Below are 9,802 nucleotides of genomic sequence, written 5' to 3'. Positions count from 1 at the left end.
GGGGCTCGGGGCCGCGGGGTTTGACGGTCAGCTTCCCGCGCAGACTGGCTCTGGGGCCCCAGCGCCACCAGCGCCTCCCACGTGGCCTGGCGGGAACGTGGACCGCGGGCTGCCAGCGGCCTCCCGGTGCCAGGCAGTTATGGTGACAAGTGTTTACCAAGCCCCGTCCACGGGCCTCAGCGGGCATCGTTCAGGTGTCAGAGGGGAATGGATCACGCCATCCAGCGGTGGAGACTTCCAGAAGGTTGAGCCCCAAGTGTTGCCGCCTTTTGGCAGATAGACAGCTTCCCGGGTTCAGCCTGTCCTGGATCCCCCAGACCTCCGGCTCCTGGGCCAGGGAGCGGTTCCCAAATCGGGGTCCCAGACCCGGCAGGCGGAGGCCCGCACAACAGGAGTCTCCACGCGGAGCTCGCGGCTCCCACTGGGGCGCGGAGCCCTTCCCGGGGGGCTCGCACACGGGGTCCGTCTCGCTCCCTAGCGCCTCCGGCTCTCGGCACAGGGCGGGCGCCGTGAGAAGGTTAACGCGCAGGCTGTGCCTTGACACGCGGGCGGGGGCTCTGACCGTCCTGGCGACCCGACCCGCGGACCCGCCAGCCCTCCTCGCCCCTCGCCAGTCACCCCCCGGCCCCGAGGCCGGCCTCCACGCCCCCCTACCCAAGTGGGGGTACCCCCACCCTACCCAAGCCGCCTCTCTCGGCCCCTGAAAGGCAGCTCCTCTGGGGCTCCCTCGCCCCTGCCCCGTCCGACAGCCAGGCCCCCGGCTCGACATCTCCCGCCCGCGAAGTGGGGGCTCCACGTCCCCGCAGGCCGCCTCCTGCCCCGACTGTGCACTTCCCTGCGTCCACTCCGTGTGCCCCCGGCTGAGGTCAGGGTGCCCCCTGAAACGCGTACCCCACACAGGTCGTTCCCAGCCCAGGACCCTCGCCGGCATCGCGTCACTTGGGGGAAACGTAACTTCCGTCTTCCGGGGCGTGGGGCAGACCTCACGGCCGTCAAGTGCCGCTGCCACGTGCTTTTGACTGTGTGCCTCGGGGTCTCCTGACCTTCCCCACCACCCATCGCCCGCGCTGCGTCACTGCCCCGCCGGCACGGGAGGCGTTTGCCGTGGGGCCGTCCCGCCGCTGCCCTGCGACTCGGGGCACAGACGTCAGAGGCTCAGGGTCTACGCTGAGGGTCCTAGACCGTTATCAGCTCCTGCCGAGGGGCCGGCGCCATCACGGGGATCCTCCCACCGGCACAGGACCTGTGGTCTTCCCGGTCTCCCAGGAACCCCGTGTCAGCCTCTCCCGTCCAGAGGCCTCGAGGGTGGATGCAGGGGGACCAGCTGCGGGGGCGGCGGAAGGGACACCCACACGCCAGGTTCCCGTCCCTGCCGTGGACTCATCCTACAGGGCGGCCGGTGGAGCGTGCAGCCCGGGGAGGGCGCAAGGCCGCGAGTGGGCTGGCCAAGGTCTCAACGCTCGGGAGGGACAGCAGAATTTCTGTGTTGTCAATGGCAAGGAGAGAAAACAAGAAAATTTCTTTTAAATGCCTCAAATCTCCTGGGTTGTGTTGTACGGTGAAATGAATACATGATTCGCACCGAAAATACATCTTTCAATCTCTCAGAACTGCTGTTTACTGAGAATGCAGCTCTAATCAACTGGGATTTTAGAACTTCAGCTGCTCGAATGAACTAAAACGGAAGATATTTTTCAAATTTTCAAATCGTGCAAACAAAAGTCAAAGAAATTCAAAATGTGCAATACTGTTTCCTAAGTAATTTTATGGTTGTGGGTTCCATACGCCACATGGGAAATATTACTGCTTTATTCCAAAATTTTTGTGTCATTCGATAAATAAATCCATGTTTTCGCGGCACGCTTTTCTGATTTATTAAATGGCAATGTACTCGTGCGGTGCCATTTTCGGGCAAGGGGCAGAAATCACACTCAGGTTTCCATCAGCTAAGGTTCGAACAGCCGCCCCTCCTTGGTGTTTGAGACGCAGACGTTACCGCGAGAAGGTGCGCGTCCCCCTCACCGCCGGTCCTGGGACTCGTCGCGGACCCGTCGGGGGGAGCGTGCTGGTGGGAGGGTGGCAGGTGCAGATAACGATGCAGAACAGCAGAGTTTTTCCGCCCTTCTGGTTGGTGCCACTGCTGGCGGCAGCTGAGGACTGGCCTGTGGGTGTTTATCACGTGATCAGCGAGGACCGTTCGAATACTCGTCGTCTCACCTCTTGAAGTACAGCTGTTTTTAAGTTTCTTTCTTTATTGCGAGGGAGAGAGATCAGAGGAGGGGCACAGAGAGGGAGGGAGAGAGAGTCCCAAGCAGGCTCCGTGTGTCAGCGCGGAGCCCGATTCGGGGCCTGAGCTCCTGGACGTGTGAGATCAGGACCTGAGCCGAAATCAAGAGTCGGACGCTTAACTGACTGGGCCCCCCAGGGGCCCCGAAATACTGTGTTTTATAGGCCCTTTGTTGTCAGACCTTAGGAAGTGTAGTGGGAGGCTTTCTGACGTTCGCCAGAAACCTCTCCTCACTTCTCGGCTTTGGTTCGTTACTGGAGGCTCCAGTCGCTGGACCCACCGGGCACGGTAGCGCTCTATGTTTGCGGACAGTGACCTCACCCGACTTCCGGCGGAACTTCTGTGAGCACAAGGAGCTTGGCTGTAGCCCAGGAGTCGTTCTCTTTGCAGGAAGGGACTCAGCGCAGTGGCCTCCCGCCCCCGGCCCCTGCACATTTTCTCACCGGAACAAGGACATTTGCATGATAACAGTAGGCTCTGGGAATGACAAATGTCACGGAAAATCAGGGCTTGGGCGAGCGGGGAGCCAACTGAAGCCTCTGTCTTTGCACAAGGCCGCAGCCGCCCCATCTTGGACACGGCTCCTGGCCGGCAACGTGATGAGACGGGGTGGGGGGGGTTACTACAGAAGATGTGCCTGCTCAAAGGGGGGTGAGGGGTGGCAGACGCACTCGCTGGCCCCCAGCAGCCATGTCGTCCCACGAGGCACATGCTGCCGGCTGCTCTGTCAGGGCCCCCTGCTCCCGGGGCTCCTGGTTCTGCCCTCTGAGACACCTTTCTGCTCCATGAGAAATGGCAAATGTTTGCAGACCAGAAGGCTCGTGTGCATGCTTTACGCACCCAAGAAAGGTTGGGGCGGGTCCAAGAGCTGTATATTTACCATCTTGACCTCTTTCGGTCCTCGCTGATACCTGTTCCTTAAAAACCTCGTGGGCTTCCTGTTGGGGGGCAGTGCCCCCCTTCCCCAGGCGAGACCCAGGGGTCGGCCTGTGTCCTGTCGGCTGACGGAGATCCACCTGTTCTCTTGTCGTTTGATGGCTGGTATGTTCCAACTGAGTTCCGCCATTTAATTTTTTTGACGTTAACTTTATCGACATTTTACGAAACTTAAAAATATGTGGCAAAATAGAAAGAATTTTGTAATTTCATAATAAATACTGTAGGACCCCCATCTTGGCTCGCGCAGTACCCTTTCCTGCACTGGCCTTATGACACGTTCTCGCATCTGCCACGTCGAAGTAGAGGGGGACGGGCACGCACTGTCTCTCCAGACGTCAGCAGCGTCATTACCTGGAACTCGGGACCTTCTCAGTTGCTTTGCTTTGGAGAAAAGTATGATAAATATTAGCAAGTATAAATAAAATGTCTAAATCTCCATGAACCTTCTCTGTGTTTTGACAAATGTGAACACCCGTGAAGCCCAAACCTCTGAAAAGTCAGAGCACTTCCTGGGGCGTCTGGGGGCTCAGTCGGTTAAGCATCGGACTCTTGATTCGGCTCAGGTCCTGGTCTCACGGTTTCTGGGTTCGAGCCCCACGTCGGGCTCTGCGCTGACAGCAAGGAGCCTGCTTGGGATTCTCTCTCTCTCTCTCTCTCTCTCTCTCTCCCCCTGCCACCCCCCTCTGGTCGTGCTCTCTCTGTCTGTCTCAAAATAAATGAACTTAAGAAACAAAGAGCATTGTCCTTCTCCACTAGGACCCCTTGGCCCCAGAGCCAGGCTTGTTTCCCATCTGCTCTGTTTTTCCGTCATGGTTGGTGTTGCCTCATCCAGAACTCCACGTGTGGTGGAGTCACGGTGCAGGGGCCACGGCGAGACACTCCTTTCCGAGACTGGTGGGCGCAAGGTCCTCCGCTGCGGGCGGGGAGGGGTGGCCGTGCAGGGGAGGGCCGGGCGGGCTCCGTGCTGCAGCCTGGCACGTGTGCATCAGGAGGAACGGAGCGTTCCCACCAAAGAGCTGAATAGGACGATGTGTGTTTCCAGCGCGGGGCGGGCGGTGCCCTCCGCGTGACGGACGGTGGCGGGGGCTGAAGGGCGGGGGCGCGCGTGCCTCCGTTTGTTAGGCGTCCCCGAGTGCGCCCGCCGAACACTTAGGAACATGGTTTCGCCGCTTTGTTGCAAGTACGTCGCAATTGGGTGATTCTCCCTGGTTGCGGACGAGGGACCGAAAGTCTCGGGGAGGCCGACTTGGGCTTCTCCCCCCAGGGGTGTGCCGCCCACACCGCTTGACACTAAACGTCGGGGGGGATGTCGTCTCCGCCCCCTCCCGTGGCGGCCGCGGGACTGGCGGAGGGGCCGTGGTGCCCCCCCCTGGCGGGCGGAGGCCGTCGTGGCACTTGCGTGAGGCTGCAGCCTCGGCCGCCTCCTTGCGGAGCTCGGGGTGGAGACACCACCGACCGCACCGAGCGGAGCGGGAGGCCCACGGGAGGGCTCGGCGGCTTTTGAGATCAACCGGCTGCCGGCTGGGTCCTGGGTCCTGGGTGCTCGCAGCGTGGAGACAGGGCGCTCACCGAGCTTGCTGCCCTCACCACCAGCGGGGAATGGTGTCCCGGCTGCGCTGGCTTCCTCCTGCGTTTGGGGCCGGTCGTGGGGGAGGCGTGTTTGCGGTGTGCACCGGGAGGATGGAGGCAGGGGGAGGACGTCTGTGCCCCGGGAGGACAGAAGATCGGGGAGGACGTCTGTGCACGGGGAGGAGGGAGGATTGGGGAGGACATCTGTGCCCAGGGAGGACGGGTGCACAGGGAGGAGGTCTGTGCATGGGGAGGACGTCTGTGCCCAGGGAGGACGGGGGCATGGGGAGAACGTCTGTGCCTGGGGAGCACGGAGGCACGGGGAGGACGTCTGTGCACGGGGAGGAGGGAGGATCAGGGCGGACGCCTGTGCACGGGAAGGACAGAGGATCGGGGAGGACGTCTGTGCCTGGGGAGGACGGGGGCACGGGGAGGACACCTGTGCCCCGGGAGGATAGAAGATCGGGGAGGACGTCTGTGCACGGGGAGGAGGGAGGATTGGGGAGGACGTCTGTGCCCGGGGAGGACGGGTGCACGGGGAGGAGGTCTGTGCATGGGGAGGATGTCTGTGCCCGGGGAAGACGGGGGCATGGGGAGAACGTCTGTGCCTGGGGAGCACGGAGGCACGGGGAGGACGTCTGTGCACGGGGAGCACGGAGGCATGGGGAAGATGTCTGTGCCTGGGGAGGAGGGAGGATCGGGGAGGACTCTGTGCCCAGGGAGGACGGGGGCACGGGGAGGACGTCTGTGCCTGGGGAGGATGGGGGCACGGGGAGGACATCTGTGCATGGGGAGAAGGGAGGATTGGGGAAGACGTCTGTGCCCAGGGAGGAGGGAGGATCAGGGAGGACGCCTGTGCACGGGGAGGAGGGAGGATCGGGGAGGACGTCTGTGCCCGGGGAGGACGGGGGCACGGGAGGACATCTGTGCCCGGGGAGGATGGAGGCACGGGGAGGATGTTTGTGCCCGGGGAGGAGGGAGGATCAGGGTGGACGTCTGTGCCCCGGGAGGAGGGAGGATCGGGGAGGACGTCTGTGCCCAGGGAGGATGGGGGCACGGGGAGGACATCTGTGCATGGGGAGAAGGGAGGATTGGGGAAGATGTCTGTGTCCGGGGAGGAGGGAAGCACGGGGAGGACGTCTGTGCCCGGGGAGGACGTCTGTGCACGGGGAGGAGGGAGGATCGGGGAGGATGTCTGTGCCCGGGGAGGACGGGGGCACACGAAGGACGTCTGTGTCCGGGGAGGACAGAAACACGGGAAGACGTCTGTGCATGGGGAGCACGGAGGCACGGGGAGCACGTCTGTGCACGGGGAGCACGGAGGCACGGGGAGCACGTCTGTGCACGGGGAGGAGGGAGGATCGGGGAGGATGTCTGTGCCCGGGGAGGACGGGGGTACACGGAGGACGTCTGTGTCCGGGGAGGACAGAAACACGGGAAGACGTCTGTGCACGGGGAGCACGGAGGCACGGGGAGCACGTCTGTGCACGGGGAGCACGGAGGCACGGGGAGGATGTCTGTGCCCGGGGAGGAGGGAGGCACGGGGAGGATGTCTGTGCCCGGGGAGCACGGAGGCACGGGGAGGACGTCTGTGCCCGGGGAGGAGGGAGGCACGTGGCGGGAGGATGGCCGCTGTGACGGGAGCCGCAGGCCTGCTTGGGGCGGTGCGCGGGAGGGAAGCGGGAGGCTTTTGCTCCTTCGGTCGGAGGATCTGTTTTTACGGCTCATCGGCTCTTTCTGGGAGCGGTTCTGGGTTTACGGGAAGACTGAACAGGAAGTACAGGGAGCCCCCCCCTCCCCCCCGTTCGCTCTCACCCACCGACAGCTTCCCGGGTCCCAACGTCCTGCATGAGTGCGGGCGCGGGACGCGCGTTGCAGCAGAGGGACCAGCACTGACACGCTGTGGCGCGCCACGGGGCAGCGTGAATTATGGCCACGTGACGAGTGACACACTGTGGTGCAGTGCGCACCATGGCCTACGTGACGTGTCCGTCGTGGTCGTGTCGTACGAGTGCCCCTGCCCGGTGAGCCCTCTGTGTTCTACCTGCTCACCCTTCCCCCACACCCCGACCCCTCTGAGCTTCTCAGTGACCCCACAGTTTTCCTTTTCCAGAAGGTCCTGGACTTGGTCGTACACCGTGCGTCCTTTTCCGACTGGCTCCCGTCGTGGCGGAACACGCATTCGAGGTCCCTCCGTGTCCTTCGGGGCCGGGGCCTGGCGGGGCCGAGGGGAGGGGTGCAGCCGGTCTGCGTTTTCCTACGAAACTTCCCTGACGTGGGCTTCTCTGGGCTTTCCCTCCTCTCGGGGCCCAAAGTGATGAAGTCTATTTGAATCTGGATCCTTCGGGTGGCCCCGCGTGGCCTGCGGGGAGCTGTGGGTTTCCTCCTCACCCCCCTAGAGAGAAACCGAAGCAGAGGGCCTCACTGTGGTGAGCTGCCCTGGCCACACGCCCGATGACCGTCCGGGGTTGGACTCCCCGTCCCTTGAGTTCCACACGACGTTTGCTTTCAGAACCGCAGGTCCCCTTAGGCCCTGAACCCCGTGGGCGGCCGGGCCGGGAGCCTGCAGCCCGAAGACACGACCGGCCGGGCTCCAGCGGTCTTTCCCGACCCGTGTCAGCTCTGGGAGGTGGGGCTCCAGGGAGGACAAAGGCCCGAAAGACACGTTGGTCTTCCTGCCAGTTCGATGGAGGGGTGCAGGGCTTTCCTGCTGCCGTTTGCCCAAACACTCCTCTGGGCGGTGCAGCCAACGTTGTGTAGATGGGAGCAAACTCCAGAGTTCGGTGACTGAGTAAAGGAGGTCATCCTGCGTCATCTAGGTGGGCCTGGTCAAATCAGTTGAAAGGCCTTCAGGACAGAGCCGAGGCTCCCCCGAAGCCGAGACCCTGCCTGTGAAGGGGGCCCCTGGCCGGCCTTCCTGACACATGTCAGGCTGGTCTCGCCAGGCCTGGGTCTCATAGGCGGGTGCCTGTGGTCCATCCTGCCAGCAGTTGATGTCTCAGCGTCTCACAGCTGGGTCCTCATGGACACGGGAGCTGAGGCAGCGCAGGGGGAGCAGCGAGAGGCTGGCCCTGCCACTGTGCGGGGCCAGGAGGACGAGAAATGCACAGCGGCCGGCCGTGGGGAGCTGGGGAGACGTGGTCAGAGGGACCTCGGTGGAGACGCAGCCCGGCAGGGCCTTGCTTTCCCGGAGTGAGTGTCCAGAGGGCCGTCCCTCTGGTTCCCTCCCTCACCGGCCGTCTGCCTCCTGCTGCAGCCCTGGGCTCCCCCTGCAGGTGCGCTCACACCCCAGGGTTGGGGGGGAGGGTGGGCCGTGGGGTGACACCCACCCCGGATGCGCCCTGGCCGGAGCGGGTCCGCCCAGCCCGTGGTGCTGCTCTGGCTGCACAGACGTTTCCTGCAGATTTTCTTCCCTCTGTGTTCCGAGCAGAGGCCCCGACTTTCCTGCAAAACTGTCATCTGATTGCACGTTGGCTCCAAAGGAGGGTAAGCAATGTCTTCACCGTGGAGGGCGGGTTTGGACGGGTTTTCTGCGAGGCGTGAGCAGCGGCCGTGGCACCGAGGGACACGTCACCCGGCAGTGTCTGTGCTCTGTGCTCGTCTCCAGGACGGAGGCCCCTTCTGTCTTTCAGGTGCTCTGACCCCACACTCCCGGCGACGTGTTTCTCTTTCTCTGTGGGCTCGGTGACACAGAGGCCGCTGGTGGCCCAGCGGCCGCGTCAGTGCATCATCAGGCCGCATGAGCAGACGTCCTCAGGTGAGCGACCCCTCGTTTTCCTGTCCGTCGAGGTCGGGATCGCCGCTCTCGACCCAGCGGGCCTCCCTCCGTCTGTGGGTGCGGAGCCCTCGGGAACGTCACTGCAGGGACGGAGGGGGACGGTTAGACTCGGAACGACCCACGGCGTTTCTCGTGTGCGACACGAGTCGTGTCTGGGGAACGGTGAACAGCCACCCGAATACTGTGAGCAGTACGACATTTAAGGCGTGAGGACAGAGAACCACAGCTAGTTGTCGTGGGCTCTTTGAGAAGCCAGCCCCAGGCGTGCGCCCCCATCGGGCAAACCCACCACAGGGCTCGTGTGGGCGCCCGATCATCACGCTTCCCTTTCAAGTCGGGGAAGGGCCCCTCCCTGGCCCCGGAGGGCGAGGCGGGGCGGCTGTGCTGGAAAGGCTGGCAGGCCCTCGGCCTTTTGTTCGCGCTCAGCAAACGGGCCCCCCCACCGGCGCTGCTGCTGGGGCTTCTCCAGGGGCGCGCACCGGGGGCCGTCCGTGCACGCCCTGCACCACCACCTGGGGCCGCCCCAGGCGGGGCCCTCATCACAGGGCTGGGCTCCCGCCCCTCGTCTGTCATCGCCGGTTCCCACGGCTCTCCGCTTCCCAGCGCCACGCCCCCCACCTGCCTCCCCTCTCCCCGCACCCCTCCCCTTGCCAGCGGACCCGGTGCCAGAAGCCCTGACAGAGTCCAGGCGGCTCCCGGGTACAGCGCAGGTCCAAACAAGAAACAAGGAAGAGCAGGGTCCTGGGCCCCCACCCATCGCCCTGGGATGGCCCACGATTTCTTTTTATTTTTTATTTTTTATTTTTTTATTTTTTTAATGTTTATTTATTTTTGACACAGAGGGAGACAGAGCATGAACGGGGAAGGGGCAGAGAGAGAGGGAGACACAGAATCGGAAGCAGGCTCCAGGCTCTGAGCCATCAGCCCAGAGCCCGACGCGGGGCTTGAACTCACGGACCGCGAGATCGTGACCTGAGCTGAAGTCGGACGCTTAACTGACTGAGCCACCCAGGCGCCCGAACGATTTCTTTTTAAACATTGGGCGGGGGGCGCATGGGGGGCTCGGTGGGTTAAGCATCGACTCTTGACTTCGGCTCAGATCACGATCTCATGGTTTGTGAGTTCGAGCCCCGTGTCGGGCTCTGTGCCGACAGCGTGAAGCCTGCTTGGGATTCTCTCTCTCCCTCTCTCTGCCCTTCCCCCACCTCTGTCTCTCAAAAAGAAATAAA

Source organism: Panthera leo, chromosome A1, assembly GCF_018350215.1.
Source record: "Panthera leo isolate Ple1 chromosome A1, P.leo_Ple1_pat1.1, whole genome shotgun sequence".
In the NCBI taxonomy this organism is placed as follows: Eukaryota; Metazoa; Chordata; class Mammalia; order Carnivora; family Felidae; genus Panthera; species Panthera leo.
This window is presented reverse-complemented; position numbering follows the sequence as displayed.